Source organism: Felis catus, chromosome A2 (genome assembly GCF_018350175.1).
Source record: "Felis catus isolate Fca126 chromosome A2, F.catus_Fca126_mat1.0, whole genome shotgun sequence".
In the NCBI taxonomy this organism is placed as follows: Eukaryota; Metazoa; Chordata; class Mammalia; order Carnivora; family Felidae; genus Felis; species Felis catus.
Window position 1 is genome coordinate 103,897,198 of NC_058369.1, and position 19,506 is coordinate 103,916,703.

The window sequence follows — 19,506 nt, forward strand, 5'->3', positions numbered from 1 at the left end:
GAATTCAGCAAAGTTGCAGGATACAAAATCAATGTACAGAAATCAGTTGCATTCTTATACACTAACAATGAAGCAACAGAAAGACAAATAAAGAAACTGATCCATTCACAATTGCACCAAGAAGCATAAAATACTAACCAAAGATGTACAAGATCTGTATGCTGAAAACTATAGAAAGCTTATGAAGGTAATTGAAGAAGATATAAAGAAATGGAAAAACATTCCATGCTCATGGATTGGAAGAATAAATATTGTCAAAATGTCAACACTACCCAAAGCTATCTACACATTCAATGCAATCCCAATCAAAATTGCACCAGCATTCTTCTCAAAGCTAGAACAAGCAATCCTAAAATTCATATGGAACCACAAAAGGCCCCAAATAGCCAAAGTAATTTTGAAGAAGAAGCCCAAAGCAGGAGGCATCACAATCCCAGACTTTAGCCTCTACTACAAACCTGTCATCATCAAGACAGCATGGTATTGGCACAAAAACAGACACATAGACCAATGGAATAGAATAGAAACACCAGAACTAGACCCAAGACATATGGCCAACTAATCTTTGACAAAGCAGGAAAGAACATCCAATGGATAAAAGACAGCCTCTTTAACAAATGGTGCTGGGAGAACTGGACAGCAACATGCAGAAGGTTGAAACTAGACCACTTTCTCACACCATTCACAAAAATAAACTCAAAATGGATAAAGGACCTGAATGTGAGACAGGAAACCATCAAAACCTTAGAGGAGAAAGCAGGAAAAGGCCTCTCTGACCTCAGCCATAGCAATTTCTTACTTGACACATCCCCAAAGGCAAGGGAATTGAAAGCAAAAATGAACTACTGGGACCTTATGAAGATAAAAAGCTTCTGCACAGTAAAGGAAACAATCAAGAAAACTGAAAGTCAACCAACGGAATGGGAACAGATATTTGCAAATGACATATTGGACAAAGGGCTAGTATCCAAAATCTATGAATAGCTCACCAAACTCCACACCCGAAAAACAAATAACCCAGTGAAGAAATGGGCAGAAAACATGAATAGACACTTCTCTAAAGAAGACATCCGGATGGCCAACATCCACATGAGAAGATGCTCAACGTCGCTCCTCATCAGGGAAATACAAATCAAAACCACAACTCAGATATCACCTCACGCCAGTCAGAGTGGCCAAAATGAACAAATCAGGAGACTATAGATGCTGGAGAGGATGTGGAGAAACAGGAACCCTTTTGCACTGTTGGTGGGAATGCAAACTGGTGCAGCCACTCTGGAAAACAGTGTGGAGGTTCCTCAAAAAATTAAAAATAGACCTACCCTATGACCCAGCAATAGCACTGCTATGAATTTACCCAAGGGATACAGGGGTACTGAGGCATAGGGGCACTTGTACCCCAATGTTTATAGCAGCACTCTCAAATTATGGAAAGAGCTGAAATGTCCATCAACTGATGAATGGATAAAGAAATTGTGGTTTATATACACAATGGAGTACCACATGGCAATGAGAAAGAATGAAATATGGCCCTTTGTAGCAACATGGATGGAACTGGAGAGTGTTATGCTAAGTGAAATAAGCCATACAGAGAAAGATAGATACCATATGTTTTCACTCTTAGGTGGATCCTGAGAACCTTAACAGAAACCCATGGGGGAGGTGAAGTAAAAAAAGGAGGTTAGAGTGGGAGAGAGCCAAGGCATAAGAGACTCTTAAAAACTGAGAACAAACTGAGGGTTGATGGGGGAGGGAGGGAGGGGAGGGTGGGTGATGGGTATTGAGGAGGGCACCTTTTGGGATGAGCACTGGGTGTTGTATGGGAACCAATTTAACAATAGACTTCATATATTGAAAAAAATAAAATAAAATAAAAATGAATACTAAGATGTAGCTGGTAATATTCAGGGAGGGGCACACAATGGAATAAGTAATGAGACCTACACTTTTCTGAGGCCATCTCTACTTATCATGGGGAGATGAAGCCCGTCTTTGATTAGACTAATGTCTCATAATTTCAAAGAGAAACAGGACTTCTTAAGATATATGAGCTCAAGTCCAAAACTAGAGATTATATGCCAGTTGGTCCTCAACTCTCATCTTCCTCTTCAACTTTTCGTCCATAAAACTGGAAATAGCCAGCAACCTTCCACAAAATCCCATGCTCGTTAACATCTTCAAAACTTAGGTTCAGAGAAGAGCTACTCTATGGACAATGGGACCAAGAAGACAACATATAAGCCTTAGTAAAAGGAAGGAATTCTATTGTGCAGTGGATGAAAGGGTAGAAGAGATGCTGCTGCACTTGTACACACTTCACAGGTGTGTATCAACAGCCTCTTGACATCTTGTTCAGCACTGGAAATCTAACATTCTGGAGGTGGAAGTTGTCCAGTTGCACAGAGAGTGCTAGTGGAACGTATGGATCCCAGGATTTGTCTCTAAAGAAATACAACTCTACAAAAAAGCTTACACCAATAGGGGCACACAAATAGAAGGACATTTGGTCAAGAAGAGTCAAAAAAAAAAAAAAAAAACAGAAAAGCAGAAGTGCAGAGAATAGACAATTCTGCATTGTATATACATGAAGTAGGCCTTCATTTATCCCATCCAAGAAAAAAATTTAATATTTTACTTAAATGTAGTATCATTAACAGAGTTGCAATATCTATGGGAACTGGGAGGCTCTGCCTCCCTCCACCCCCCAAAAATAAAAGCCACTTTTTCTGGTTTTTGTTTATTTTCTATCTCACAGTGGAGTGATCTTCCATCTTACAGTAAATATCTCATTTGTCCTTTATTATCACATGTAAGTGATTTCGACAGGACAAAACACTATAAGGTTGTTGGCTAAAACACTGTTAGCAGAATGGGTAGAGATTTTTATTCCCTTACCTCTTTCCTGTCATATGTATTGTCTGATGTCTGTGTTCACCTGAATATGATTCTTATTTATTTTTCTGGCTTATAAAACATATTACCATAAAAAATGTAACTCCTTGAAATAAAACATTTCAGTGGGAAGCCCAGAATATAATGTCAAAAATATGTTCTAAAACATAAATCAAAGAATCAAGCCATATTTGTTTCAAATAATAGTAAACATATAGTAGAGAAACTTATCAATTAAAAAAAAATGGAAACAAATGTTTATAGGTGAAAGGAGCCAGAAGATGTCATACTGAAAGGGTGAAAAATGGGTGAAGCAAATGCATTTTAATCATGCCTCCCCAACACATTATTTAGAAATGTCAAAGCACCAAGGAGGGGCGCCTGTGTGGCTCAGTCGGTTGAGCGTCCGACTTCAGCTCAGGTCATGATATCACGGTCCGTGGGTTCAGGCTCTGCGTCGGGCTCTGTGCTGACAGCTCGGAGCCTGGAGCCCATTTCAGATTCTCTGTCTCCCTCTCTCTCTGCCCCTCCCCTGTTCATGCTCTGTCTCTCTGTCTCAAAGCACCAAGGATACAAAATGATTCCGAAAGAAGCTAGAGGAGAGCCAAAAATAATACAAGTCATCCACCAAACAACAGCAATAAAATAGTTTTCATTTTTAAATGTAAGGAGAAAAATCCTGAATATATAAAATATAAAATAAATTTATTAATGCCTAACACAACTGTGTTTTAATTGTCTCTTTCTGCTATTATGTTAAAAAAAAGGCAATTTTTTCTTAAAAATAAAACTAAACAGAGAGGGGCGCCTGGGTGGCGCAGTCGGTTAAGCGTCCGACTTCAGCCAGGTCACGATCTCGCGGTCCGTGAGTTCGAGCCCCGCGTCGGGCTCTGGGCTGATGGCCCAGAGCCTGGAGCCTGTTTCCGATTCTGTGTCTCCCTCTCTCTCTGACCCTCCCCCGTTCATGCTCTGTCTCTCTCTGTCCCAAAAATAAATAAACGTTGAAAAAAATTTAAAAAAAAAAAAAAAAAAAAAAAAAAAAAAAAAAAAACTAAACAGAGAAAAATGATAGAAATACATCAAAGTACATATATATATATATATATACAAATACAAATATGTATGCCTTTCTAAATTTCTTTTTAACTTGTTAATTAATGTCTACTATTTTACTAAATATATATATATATATATAAATAGTGAAGATAATAAATATTTTTACTTTTGTCATTTTTTCATTTTTTTAAATTTATTTATTTGGGAGAGACGGACATGGCATGAATGTAGGAGGGACAGAGAGAGAATCCCAAGCAAGCTCCACACTGCCAGCACAGAGCCCAATGTGGGGCTCGAACTCACAAAACTGTAAGATCATGAGATCATGACCTGAGCTTAAACCAAGAGTCAGACACTTAACTGACTGAGCCACCTAGGTGCCCCATAAATATTTTTATTTTAATTCACTACCTCACTGACCTCATGCTGACTCTGTGTTTAGGAAGATTGTTTAGAAAATTTACAAAGAATCTTAAGATTTAGGTGCTATCCTTCAACTGTGGCAAAGGCAAGTTAGAAACATCTGAGAAGCACTGGTTTTCAAGAGATCAACATTTTCTTCTCATCACAGTAACAAAGAAGTACTAAAGAAGTAACACAAATTTATTTAAATTTTGAAAGAATCACTCTGGATTTCCTGTTTTAGCTCTAACGTACAAAACATTTAGAAGTTGTTGGTCCTGTGTTTAAGAAAAAGCTGAGAAAAAGGAAAAGAAAGACTTTTCTTGGACCTCTCAGAGAACCAAGTTCAGTGGGCCAACTGCCACCCTGAATCTAGAGAGGCAGTGAATTCAGAATTACTGAAGTTATACCTGGAGCAGAAGACACTGGAACCATAGACCAAAATAAAGAAATGCCTTTAACAGGTCCATTCCTAACTTGGGGACACAACTGAGGAAAGAATTGGTGAGCTTGAAGACCTATCAATAGAAACTTCTAAAAGTGCAATGCAAAGATAAAAAGGAATGAAACACACACATACACACACATGTACATGCCCAAGTACAAACTCACATGGAACATTCAGGAAATATGAGACCATTTCAAAAGGTGTAACATATCTAATTTTTAAAAAATCACTCTGGCTACAATTCTTAGAAAAGACTGCAAGAGGACAAGGGCAGAAGCCAGGAAACTACCTAGGAGTCAATTTCAGGAAACCAGGAGAAAGATTATGGCAATGTATGCCAGGGTGGCAACAGTAGAGCTGAGTAAGTGGTCAGATTCTGGGTGTACTTAGAAATTCCCTTAGCCCTTCCTTCTCAATATAATACATAGCTTATTTTTGTGTAATGAGTTACAGTTCACATGCATCACTGGATTTGAATTTTATAAAACTAAAAATATAAAGAATATCTTATAGTGGACAAAACTGAGGTTCAAGATGCCACATCAATTCTTCTGATGCCATCATTGGTTGGCTTTTGGCTACAAAAGTTTCAAGGTTAATTGTGATCTTTTTAGTAGCTACCAGAGAGAGTATTACTATTTGAAATGGAATAATATACATATATAATAATACCAGAGTCCCAACAGGCAAAGAATACACAAATGTTAACACAGAAGCATTCTAAAACTTTGTTTAACTGACAAACCCATCGTGTCTCCTTGGAAGCATGAGTGACACAGATTTCCAAATAGTAAAATTGAATCTGTCTGATTCTTTTGCTCCAGAAGTGATTATAGTACATTCATTATAGAGAATGTAACAGTAGGGAAGGACCATGTAATACTTTGGTTCCTCTACATATAAACACAGCCTATAGGAGAATTATTATCTATAAATTCATTAACATGAACATTTTAAATGTGCTAATCAAGGAATAGTAGCTCTATTATGCCTATTATTAATAGTAGAATAATATACAGTGTTGTCATATTAGTGTAATGCAAGGCAATATTCGTTGCTTCTTATTGTAACAACATAACCTCCCCTTTTCATAACTCTTCTCATCCATGGCTACTAGATAGTTTTACAAACATTAATTAAGACTTACATCACTTCTGTGATACTGGGAACTGCCACAGTCATCATCCTGATGTAAGGCTAGAGATTAAGCCATGCTAAGAGCAGCTATAGAATTAAAGCTCAGGACAATAGTTCACACCTGAACTTTTTTTTTTTTTTTGAGAAAGAATCTTTTTTTTTTTTCTCATTTTTTTTATATGAAATTTATTGACAAATTGGTTTCCATACAACACCCAGTGCTCATCCCAAAAGGTGCCCTCCTCAATACCCATCACCCACCTGAACTTTTAAATATTATAAGATACACCTGTTCCAGCATCCCTTATCTGTACCCTGGTTCCAAACTCATATATTTTGTAGCAGATATCCGTGTCTTTGTGGAAACTGCACACTGATTGCAAAAGTTTTCGAGTTAAAGTGTACTTATTTTGCATATGTTCATCTTAACATTTCCAAAGACTAAAATTCTTTCAATAACTCATCTTCATTGGCATCAGGAGTTACATCATCTTTCACAGCCATTTATAAAAGCAATCAGGCTTCCAGAATGCTATTCCCAGCCCCCAAGTTTACACAGCAACTTAGTTACAGGGTCTGGAATTGAACTTCTGATCCTCTAACTTTTCTCCCGACTTGCTCTAGTGAGCCGTGCTGCATTGCACTAAAACAGAGCATGATACAAATTTGAATTTACTTTATAAGGTCAGCTTTGCTGGAAGATGGCTGCTCTTTTCCTCACCATTAAAAAAAATGAGTGAAAAATAAAAAGCTATGTTCTGAAAAGTCATCTTACATTGTGTTCTTCATACTCTAAAGTGAAACTGCGAACATTTTCAAGTTGTTACTGGATCACATTGAAAAAGCTTCCTATTTTCTCACAAATTATCTTCTCTTTCATTAAGCATCCTGTAGAAACACCTAACATTTACTCTCATTTTCTTTCTCAACTTTTTATTATTTCCAAAGTATCAATATTTAATGTATGATCATTTTAATTGCCTGTAAACATTACCATAATCATTCAGCTTTATTATGTATGGTCCTACACTGTCAATCACACTTTTAAAAGTGGACTTCTATATGTATTTTAAAAAAATTATTTGACCTCAGAGTTTTTTCCCAGCTGGTCTAAGCCCTCTAAGAAGTTCTGCAAAGACAGAATGAAGTGACAGTTGAAGACAGACACCAAATTTTTGTTATACCTTCTCTATGTGGACAAAGGTGAAATGGATTGCCTCTTTTAGATACTAAGGTGTATGAAAGTCACACTTCAAAGACAAGGTGGAGCAAATGTTAACCTATACAAACATTTCAGTATTAAACTATTGTCAACAACTGGGACTACTAATCATGCCACCAAGCACAGCACGATCTTTTTACAAAGGAAACTTTAGAAGCTTCTGGCTCATAATACTGGTATTATGCTTATCTTTTCAGCAAAAGTACCTTACTTGAGAGAAATACAATTCAATTAAATGTAGACTGTGAGTTTCTATATTACACCACCCCAGGTACTAATTTTTCAGGAATATGTGAGATAAGAGAGAGAGAAAACTTCATTTAATACTTTGAAATGTTTTTGAAATTATAAAGGGAGATCTTTCAATGGAATTTTTTAAGAGCTATTGAAAAGCCCCTGGCTAACTGAACAAAAAAGAAAATACAGTCACTGCTTTTGCAGTATTCATTCATTTCAACATAAATGATATAATTATATGCATATAAACATGTCCCTTTTTAAAAGATTGCATTGTTTATACATGGTCTATACTATATAATATTTTGTGCCATTGAACTTCAACTTCTCTTAGAAAAAAGAATAAAATTTAAAGATATAGTAGAAAAAAGAGTTATCTATTTTATAATAAATTAATTCCATTATTTCATTATACTTTGGTAAAATGTTATTTAAATTTGTTAAAAAGTCATAAAGACAGAGAGATTGATATGTTCTGTAAGCAAGTTATTTATTGTTTTTTATTTATTTGAAGAGAACTTATTTTGCCTAAGAATATACTAAGTTCTGGTTAATACTTCTGGCACATGTGAAAATATAGAATCATTATTACTACACTAATAGAATCAATACTACTACTAAAGCAGAATATTTTGTTTGAATAAAAGTTCCTGAATTAGATCTTGAATGAGGTCCCATTTTAACACTGCAGAGCAGGGCAGATATTATTGTGCATCTAGAAATTTAGAACAAATTTAAATAGTTGTCTCCTTGATAACAGAAGAATATTCAGCATTATTCTTGCTGCTCTAAGTGCTTTTAGCAGCACTGATTTCCAAACCATCTGCCTGCAAAATCTATCTCAAGGTAATTAAGCAAATTGATCCAAATTGGTGGGATTATTTAATATTGTCTATTCGAATTTTGAAGAATGTTTACCCTAGACAACTAGAGTACTTTGGTTTTGACATCTGAAGTTGATACCGAATTATTTATTCTTGCAATAATTAGACAAAGAGGATATTTGCTTCTCTTGGCCAATTCATTCATTCATTCATTCATTCATTCATTCATGTCAACAGTATGAATAGATTAGTCTCCCTACTTCCCATGTTGATGAACTGATGACCCATCTCATCTGCTGTAACATCAAGGTATCAGGATATAAATTAAAGAGTGATAGCTTTAACACACCATTTATACAGCAGCTGGGACTTATATCTGGTAAATCAGAAATCAACCCCTAACCACTTACTAACAAAATGTTTAGCTTACAAGATTCAACAATCTATGTTGAATTTACACAACCAGCTCCATAGCCGATTTCTGACAAAACCCAATGAGACAAAAAACACTAAACATTTTTTTCTAAATACGTCCAACTTTGTACCTTAGTATTCCCACCCATAAAAGTCTGACTTGTCTATTGACAAGCATAATGTAATAATATATTAGGCAAATAATAAAAGACTTCCACTTGTTTTAGTTTTTCATCACTCCCTGTTTTCCTCCTTTAAGATGGAAATAATAATCATCACGCTTTCTCCTTCCTCAAGGAAACTGACAGCTTAACGCACTTTGAGAAGATCAGTCACCTATTATTGGTAATATTTATTCATCTGATGCATGATATTTGTTTTTGTTTACTTCACATAATAGTAGATGGTATGATGATGTGAGAATTGAGGATATTTCCTTATTTCATAAAGTATCAGAAATCCCAGTCCCAAAGTTGCTGATTAAACTCTGCTGAGACAAACATATGATTTATAACATTTCCATGAACCAGTCCTCTATAGTCTCACCCTTTGTGTAATACAATTTTCACTGAAATAAGTTGAATTCTCAAGGAATGCACTCTACCAGCTGACTAAGAAAACTTAATCACTGTCTGAAATACCAATAGCTACCAACAGTTGATCTGGACACAGAAATCAGCCATTTAGATACAGACAACTAAAACACTGTGAACTTCATGCTTCTACATCAGAATACTTTCTCTCTTTTTAAAAGCTGTTTAGGGGCGCCTGGGTGGCGCAGTCGGTTAAGTGTCTGACTTCAGCCAGGTCACGATCTCGCGGTCCCCGTGAGTTCGAGCCCTGCGTCAGGCTCTGGGCTGATGGCTCAGAGCCTGGAGCCTGTTTCTGACTCTGTGTCTCCCTCTTTCTCTGCCCCTCCCCCGTTCATGCTCTGTCTCTCTCTGTCCCAAAAATAAATAAACCTTGAAAAAAAATTAAAAAAAAATAAAAAATAAAAGCTGTTTAAAATTAATCTAATAAATGTAAAACCAATGATCTACCCATACAGACTAACACTGAAATGTTCAGGGGAATAACCAGGGAAGGAAACGCTGCAGTAAAAAAGAATGTCTATTGCCCATTCCTTTCTAACATATATCTGTGATCTCTATTTACATAAATAATGGTTCCTGATCAGAGATCAGACCTGTCACTTCTTGCTAGTATGTCTATTCAGAGTCTCTAATTGCCAGTGTCACCTCTCGCCATTTCAGAATTTAAGCCCTCTGAAGAGATCTTCTTCTAGGAAAGATTTGGTGACATTTATCCTCACTGTGAACACTTTCTTACCTTTCACTCAATTTCTGATAAAGTTGTTCAAACTCAGTACTATTAACATTTAGGGCTAGATAATTTCCTGTTGGTTTTATTTTATTTTACTTTGTCTTGTTTATTATTTTTCAAGAGAGGAGAGGTGGCATGTTGTCAGCATTGTAAGATGTTTAGCAGCATCCCAGGCCTCCACCCACGAGATGACAATAGCAATCCCTCCTAGTTGTGACAGCCAAAAATCTCTCCAGACATTTTCAAATGTCAGGAGGTGGGGAGCAGAAATCATCCCTGGTTGAGGACCACTGCGATGAAGCCTTTAATTGATTTTTCACTACCGTCCTATCACTTTTTTCCCGCCTTTCTGAGGTTAGCCTGAGGTAGGAGAAACAAAAACAAACACAAAAATAATTCCTTTATTCTGCAATATTTTTTGCTACTGAACTTAGGGAAACCAGTTTCCCTCTCTATCCGATCCTGTACTCACTGCCTTCTTTCAGAATTATAACAATAAACATTTTTTAATTACAATACATTTTAAGAGAAACAAATATAAAATGCTTAAATGTGTACATACATTTTAGCCAAGTAGTTCTACTTCTTTAACTGTATCCCAAGAAAATAGACACAGAGATGTATATGCAGCCAGTGTACATTTTGATAGGAATAAATTGGAAACAATTCAATTCTCCAATAATAGGGAAGAGCTAGATAAACTATGTTCCAGATATATTGGGAAGTGCTATACAACATTCTTTAAATGTTAAAGAGTAATGTAGTGTTTTAATTTCCTTATTTAAGTAATGTTTAAGGAAAGTAATCAGAATAATTTATGGAAAAAAATACCACAGAGTGGATTATACATTACAGTGCCATTGGATGAACTATAAAATATACATAGAAAAAAAATGAATGTACAGACATCAAATTATTATCAATGATGTCTTGGAGGTATAGATACTAAGTGATTTTTCTTATATTCTTTAGAGATTATATGTTTTATACATTAAACATGTTACTTTTGTAAGAAGGAAAGAGGGTTGTTTAAAAAGATTATCTATTTTCAGCTATTAAGCTAACAAATGAAAATAATTAGTGGTGATATAACTATGAGTTCCTTCAAACTTTCAGAATTGTTTACTAAAATGGATATTTTACTATATGTCAATGATATAGATGCCAATATGAATCCTATGCGCACCATACTAATTCAAATTAATTTGGTTGTTTTTCTAATAAGAACTCAGTTTGGACACAGTATATACTCTTGAACAGATACAAAAAATATTTTATGAAGACAAAAATAACAGATACTAAGCCATCGTTCTTAAAGAATGTGAAAAAGTATAATTATAGACACTGAAATTGTTCCATTTAGTAATAAAACAGAGTGCTATTTTCAATGAACATTTTTTATAGTAAAATTGTATTTGTGAAAGCGTTGCCCTCAAAACTGCCACTTAATTATATCTGAAATCTAATCAGGTCACTTATTTAAGGAAAGAGACTGTAGGACTCCATTAAACATGAAGCCAAGGAACAACTGAGTTCTGGAGTTTATTTATTCCTCTATCTAAATAGGAAGTTATCTAGAAATATTACTTCAATTAGAATTCTTTGTATTAGCTTTCTCCTCCCTTCAATGTTAAAATAAATACTTTTATATCTAAATAATTTAAAGAGTTTTTCCCCTAAGGCTGAATAACTGCTATTTTTCTATGGGTTATTTTCTTGGGTTAAAAATTTTGTTAGGTCCATTATAAGTAAAATATCAATAAGGAGATAAGAGCTAGCATAAAGCCATCATGTTCCACAGGCTGCACAGATTAGATGCAAATTGACACAGAGGAGGAAAAAAACTGGGTCTCCCAATCTTCACATGTTATCTGTCCTCCACCACACTTCCAAAAAAACCCTTCCCAGTAACCTCAAATAATTGATAAGTTTGGTTTTTGCAGGCAAGAGTTGTCTTTAAGTCAATGAAAACCCTCCTTTCATAATTGTTTTAATTTTTTTCATCCTCACATAATTAGAGCATGTAAAAACAGCACTTCAAGCTTGCTTAAAACAGTACCCTTCAAATCTTGTCCCATCAGTTCTGTGGCAGTTCAATCAATATTAGATAGCATCAAAAATCTATTTCCTGTCCCTGACAAGAGAACGAGGTCCATAAGATTATCTGTTCTGAATGGCAAATGCAAACTCCATACTATCTCAAAATGCCACCTATGCTGTTTTTACCTCCACACACTATTGGAACCATGGTCAAAACCAGGTTATTTTAATTAAATAAAACTTAATTTTTTAATTATGATTGAGAGATAGTGAAAAGGTAAGCCACCAAATCATCCACAAAGTCACTGACATGCTGAGACTGTTTTCTTTCAGGTGTTTCATTCATATTAATTGGTTGAAGCTTAGTCCTTTAAATTAATTTCCTTCAAATGACCATCAAAAGTGAAACAGAGGGTGCCAGTGAAATTCTCAGAATGAGTTATACACAAAATTATCAGGCAGAGTTTACTAGGAACAAGGAACACAAATCTCAACAGCTCCTATTTCCTTTGAAGAAAAAAAAATTAAAATATAGAAATACCTTTGTTCTCTTTAACGGAAATACCCAAAGTAGTAAATACCTAAAGTTCACATGCTAAATCAAGATATCTGCTGATAAGCTCCATTGCACTTTTATAACATCTATATTTAGAGAAAATTTTTAAAAATAATTATTGTGGAAAGTGTGGGGAAGAAAAGCAGAAGAGAATGAAAATAGCTGGCTAACACTTGACACTATGTGTTAGGCACTGTAGTAAGTCTGTGCACTCATTTAATACTTAAAACAATCTTTCATGGTTGGCGCTGTTATAACCACCATTTTTTTTAAATGTAGAAACTGATGTAGAAAATAACACTGTGGGAATCAAACTTTTTTGTAACAAGCTTTTAATGAACGATCTTTTATGTTCCAACGTATACCATTTCTTATTTATAATCCATGTATACTAAGCCCAGCAGAACTGTATTAATCAGTGCATTTTTTTTAAGATAAGAGCAGGGATTTTTTCCTTTCCATGAATTATCTCTAAGATTGAACATTTCTATTATTTGTGTTCCTATTTTTCTAATTTTTTAATTTCTGATTTTATCTTTATCATTTTTCTTTTCTTGCTTTTCTTCAGTTTGTCTAGGGTGATATATCTAATTTATATGATAACAATGGTATAACACTGCTTTGTTGTTTACTTGATAAATCTTATCCTTTTCTTTTAAACAATCTGTGTCCTTTGTTTTAGTTAGGTATGATCAAAGCATTGTAAACCCCAGTTGTGAGTTTTATCTAATTAACCAAATTTGAGAATTCCTTAAACTTTTATTATGGAATTTCAGTCCATAATATTTACCATTTACTATCAAAGATGCATTTACTATCAAAGATGCTCAGCCTGGCATTATACTGTCATCCTGTTTCTTGCTTTCTTTTTGTTTACTGAAATAGCTTCTTTAAAAAAAGAAATACAGGGGCAGCTGGGTGGTTCAGTCGGTTAAGTGTCCAACTTCAGCACAGGTCATGCTCTTGTGGTTTGTGGGTTCGAGCCCCGTGTCAGGCTCTCTGCTGGCAGCTCAGAGCCTGGAGCCTGCTTCAGATTCTGTGTCTCTCCATATCTCAGTCCCTCCCCTGCTCATGCTCTGTGTCTCTGTCTCTCAATAATAAATAAATGTTAAAAACAAAATTAAAAAAAAAACAAATACATTTTTAAAAAGGAAATACATTTACTTTCTTTTCCTTCAGCTATTCAAAATTATGTGTATTGTATTCAAAACTATATTTGAATTACAATAGTGACTACCTCAGCAAAGCAACCAATGGAATGGGAGAAGATATTTGCAAATGACATATCAGATAAAGGGTTAGTACCCAAAATGCATAAAGAACTTATCAAACTCAACACCCGAAAAACAAATAACCCAGTGAAGAAATGGGCAAAAGACATGAATAGACACTTATCCAAAGAAGACATCCAGATGGCTAACAGACACGTGAAAAAATGCTCAACATCACCCATCATCAGGGAAATAGAAATCAAAACCACAATGAGATACCACCTCACACCTGTTAGAATGGCTAAAATTAACTCAGGAAACAAGATGTTGGCAAGGATGCAGAGAAAGGGGAACACTTTTGCAATGCTGGTGGGAATGCAAACTGGTGCAGCCACTCTGGAAAACAGTATGGAGGTTCCTCAAAAAATTAAAAATAGAACTACCCTACAGCCTAGCAATTATACTACTAGGTATTTATTTAAAGGATACAAAAATGCTGATTAGAAGGGGCACATGCACTCCAATGTTTATAGCAGCACTATCAACAATAGTCAAATTATGAAAGAGCCCAAATGTCCATAGACTGACAAATGGATATGAAAGATGTGCTATACATACACACACACACACACACACACACACACACACACACACACACACACACAAAGGGAGTATTACTTGGCAATCAAAAAGTATGAAATCTTGCCATTTGCAACACTGTGGATGGAACTAGAGTGTATTATGCTAAGCAAAATAGTTGCTGGAGGGGTGTTGGGTGGGGGGATGGGCTAAATGGGTGATGGGCATTATGGAGGGCACTTGTTGGGATGAGCACTGGGTATTGTATGTAAGTGTTGAATCACTAAAACCTATTCCTGAAATCCTTATCACACTATATGTTAACTAACTTGGATTTAAATTTTAAAAAAAAACAATAGTGGCTACCAACTACCTTCTATTTTTAAAGACCTTACTTAAGTCTATATTTCTCTAAGTAGCAATGTAAATAATATAATCACATCTATTAATTTGAACTTGTATAAGAAAAGTAGCTTTCTTTTATTTCAGATTACTTCCTAATTTTGTTGTGTAATTCAATATTTTAGAGAATATTATTTATTTCAACCTATCTTCTATTAATAGTTAAAACAGAAAATTATAATCATTGTAATTGTAGATGTTAAAAATAAATATTGATAAATAGAAATCAACAAGTCTAACCAAAATTACAATTTTGAGGAATGACTGGCATCACTGGGGAGGATATAAAGGGTGGCCATCATGGTGTGCAGGGATTTTCTTAATTGTAATGAGCTGAATGGTGCCCCCAAAAAGATATGAACGTGTCCTAATCCCTAAAACCAGTGACCGTTCCCTGATTTGCGATGAAATTAAGGACTGCCATTCTGGATTATCTGGGTGGGCTCTAAATGCCAACACAAATGTCTCTATAAGAAAATGGCAGAAGGATATTAGAGGATCACATAGAGAAGGCAATATGAAGACAGAGACAGAGAATGGACTGAGGCCACCAGAAGCCAAGGAATACCTGCAGTTCTTCCAAAGTCTCTAGAGGGAATGGGACCCGGCTGACACCGTGATTCTAGTCCTCTAGATTCCAGAACCATACATTCCTGTTGTTTTAAACTACCCAGTGTGTGGTAATTTGAAAAAGCAGCCCCAAGAAATTAATACAATAATGCATCCCTTCCTTTGACAATTCTAATCAGACAAGTGAAGAATTTGAAGTATTTTTAATTAGATTTTAGCTATCAAGCTTTATTTCTTTAAATACTGTTTAAGGATGGGGCCGTGCAAAGTGACTGTGCAGGGTACAGAATGACAGCTAACATTAACTAAGTGTTTCCTGTGTGCAGGCACTTGTCTAGATACTTTACATACATTAAGTCTTTTCTTCATAAAGGAAGAATGTGAGTCTTCCGGAGTTTGAGCAATTTATATAAGATCACAAAACAAGTGGCAGCAATAGAGCTGGGATTACAACCAAGGTTTTCTGAATTTGAAACCCCAAATCTTAGTTACTAAAAGACATTACATTGCTTTTCATTTCAGCTGTGCCTGTCCCTTTCTTATTCAAATGTTCTCTTCATTTTTATCAAAGAAATTGAAATGATGTCTTAATTTGTATGAAAATTTATCTAAAGTCACACACTGACTTTGTTCCAACACATCTTTTGGGAAACACTATTTCTGCTACCTGGGATCTCTGCTGGTGAGACTACAAGTGCCCAGTGAAAGCCTGTTTTGTCCAAACACTTTTGTTCACCAAACCTGAGAACCTTCCCCCTATCCTCTAGACCAGTAAGCTCTCACATAGTTACTCCAATCTTTATCTGACCCTCTCTCATAAACCGTGTTTTTCCCTTCCATTATACTTACATAAACATCTTCTGGGATGACTATTATCTAAACCAAAAAAAATTCTGAAACTCATAGAGTGTTTTGTTGATAATAAAAAAGGACAAAATGTTCACAACAGATTGTCCTGGGCAAACTGGCAATGTGTGGTCACTCTAGTTATTTATTTAGTGCATTCAATATTTCAATTCTGTCTTTCCTTATGGAGTGTAAGTCCTAGAGAGCAAAACTTTGATTTATTCCTGCTCTTCATTTTATTCCCATTGCTTAGTACAGTGTCTAACACTCAGTGAATACCCAACAAATACTTGATGAATGAGTAAATCAACATTGATATACATTATTTTATATGGTGGTGATAGCTCACATTCTTATGGTACATGGTAGAATTCTTTAAGATTCACAAGTAGCTATCTTGAAAAATGTTGGAATTATGAAATGATTTAAATTGTTGGAAATACCTGAAGCCAAGGCAAAATGAACACTTCCAAATCAGATTAGTAGCAATTCACAGGGGGCTATTTTAGCATAATGAGGCAGGTATTTCTTTGCTTGGGCACAGCACAGCCACAAGCCACTGTTATGGAAAGTCAGACCTTCACCTCATCCAATTTGATCTTTTTTCCTAGAGCCACAGGCTGAGTCACCTCTAATATGGAGTCCAATTTATTACAGCACTATACACTGGGAACCCTGTAGCCTGGATTTCTGTAAAACATTAATACATATTTTCACTTTTAGAAAAAAAAATGTAGAAATATTTAGGCCATGCACTTTATCTCTAATCTATGATCTTACTAAAAGAGCTAAAGCTATTGCAGGATTCCTAGTAAATTGGTACATAAGTTTAAGACCTTTGTCTGTAAAAGCCAGTATTTCCATAAAACTCTTACTGTGCTACTTTGTCATCTTCACAACGGCTTATTCTGGTGTTTTTTGTTCATTTGTTTTTAATATAAACTGATGATATCCAAGATTTATTTTAGAAAAAAATGACTCCTCACTACTTATTAAACAATGACTCAAAAGCAGAAATAGGTTGAATTTGTTTATTAACTGACTTGCAAATTTTAACCTTCTTTAAACCCCCTAGAAAGCATAATGGGCACCACACAAATAGATGTAAAGATTGTCCTGACTGGAGGCTTGTAATTAGGCCATTAATAAGAACTAAGTGCTACTGCATGCTTTTCCTGAGAAGATACGATAAGAGTGGTAACAGAAAATCTGGCACCCTTACAGTCCCATTATCGGGTCCAGAAAAATCTTGGCTGAACTGAAGCAGAAAAACAATTTACCACATCACCAGTTGAAACAGGATGTTCCAGCTCATCCAAGTCTACTTACTGTACATTTCACTCTCCTCTCCAAGAGGCTTAGAAATCATTCATGGTCAAATAACTAGTTATCAAAAGATAGACTGACAAGCACAATGCAGGCAAGGTAGATGCTTGTACTGATTTAGCTCCAGCCTATGATGGTTGGGCTGCTCAACCTCTAAGGGAGTAAAAAGATAAGGAATAAGGGATATGGACCAGAATTTAGTTTATATTCTATAAGAGAGAGTATACAAAGCATGAAAAATCCTAATTACGTAAAGGCTGCTCTATGCATCTCACTCTCTCAAAATCTTTTTGACTATTTTGAAAAGAAAGTATCTTCTCTCTAAAATTCAGTTTGTTGAAGTCTCTGTAGCACACATCCCTTAGATGTTGTTCATTAGAATATCTGTCCATGATTTTATGAATCTCAAAACATTTTACATCTGTGTTGGATAATGTATTTAATCCTAACAGAATTGAAAGAATGTTAGATTAAATGTTGCAACAAAAGGAAGTAAAATCAAAACACTTGGTCTTTACTTGAAAGGCTTTCTGAAGAGGTTGATCAATGGAAAGATATTCAAATATGGAAATCAATCCAGCTGTCAGGAAAGTTTCCCCCTTGTCCTTTAGAAAAGGTTAATAAGAATTTATTATTAATGGGCCTGAACTTATGGTTTCTGATGAAATGTAATACTTCTAAGCCAGGTACATCATTTCAGAAGTAAAGAAATGGCATGAGGTTCTTTCTAGGGCAATGAATGACTATTATCCCATCCTAGTGCAACACAAAACTGGGAAACACTTTCCTCACTAGATGTAAGACAGTCAAACCATAGTTTCTCAAAGATAACCCTGACGTTCTCCACCTCTTTGGATTACCAGTGGGCATCTAGATTCCTGGAGAGCAATAGACCAGCATTAAGACCCTCCCATGGTGTGGCCACTTTGATGTGCTATGCCAGATGATGGGTAAAATTTTACAGTCTATCTGGTCTTATTCCAAACAACTCAGTTTATTTTTGCTCATAAATTACGCATATATTTTTAATACTCTTTATTAACACTAATGTGAATTTCTAGAGTAAAGAGTATATTCTGCTGATATCTAATTTATTACTTCATTCTTGGTCCAAATGATATGCCTTTAAAGTGACATTATCCTCACATCATCGTGTATTATGTAAGATTCCACACAACTTAAGTTATATACCTATTGTATTGCTGTTCGTCACTTTTTTGGAAAGTAATCAGTATGATGGGTGATATACGTGATTTCGGATAAAGGATCTGCTGATGAACATGAATTTCATCTCTCCTTCTTCCCCTGACTGCACTTCTGTAGACTTATTCATCACCATTGAAAGAGAAGGCTGTAACATTCCAGGGGGGAAACAAAGAGTCTCTAGAAGTTAAAAATTAAATAATGAGCTCTAACAAACTTTTAAGCATCCTCTGCTTAGAGAATTAACATCTACCAAATATTAAGTTATATCCTTCTCTACTGAACTTCTTTACTACTAAGGAGAAGTCATATTTAGAAAACAGCTTTTCCCAAATTGAAAAATAAAAGTTTCTCCTTAGCATAGCATGTGTGATTAAGCTATTTTAACTTTCTTCTTCAGAGACTCAGTAAAGTATGAAAGAATTGATGTAAAGAAATCTGGCTTTAAGTAGCAGTAAGATCTTTTGTCTTTGAAACACATAGCAGCTCTCACAATAAAGAAAAAATTTTAATATTTTTTCATTGTGTATGAAATTACAAGATAAGGCTTTCATTTTTGACTACTCAGAGAATCAAGGGAGTATAAACAAGTCTAATTTCTATACCCATATCAAATCAGTTGGTAGGGGATTCCTAAAGTGTTAACTTCACAATGTCTATGAAGCAACAATGTAACTGCCTGCTGCCATCTATAAATAAGACCTCGAAAATCACATATACTTTGATCAGAAAGGCCCTCTCTATGCTGTACTGCTGCCCTACTCAGCACTTTATCTCCTAAAGGATCTATCCTAAGAAAAAGAATGTAATTAGAATGG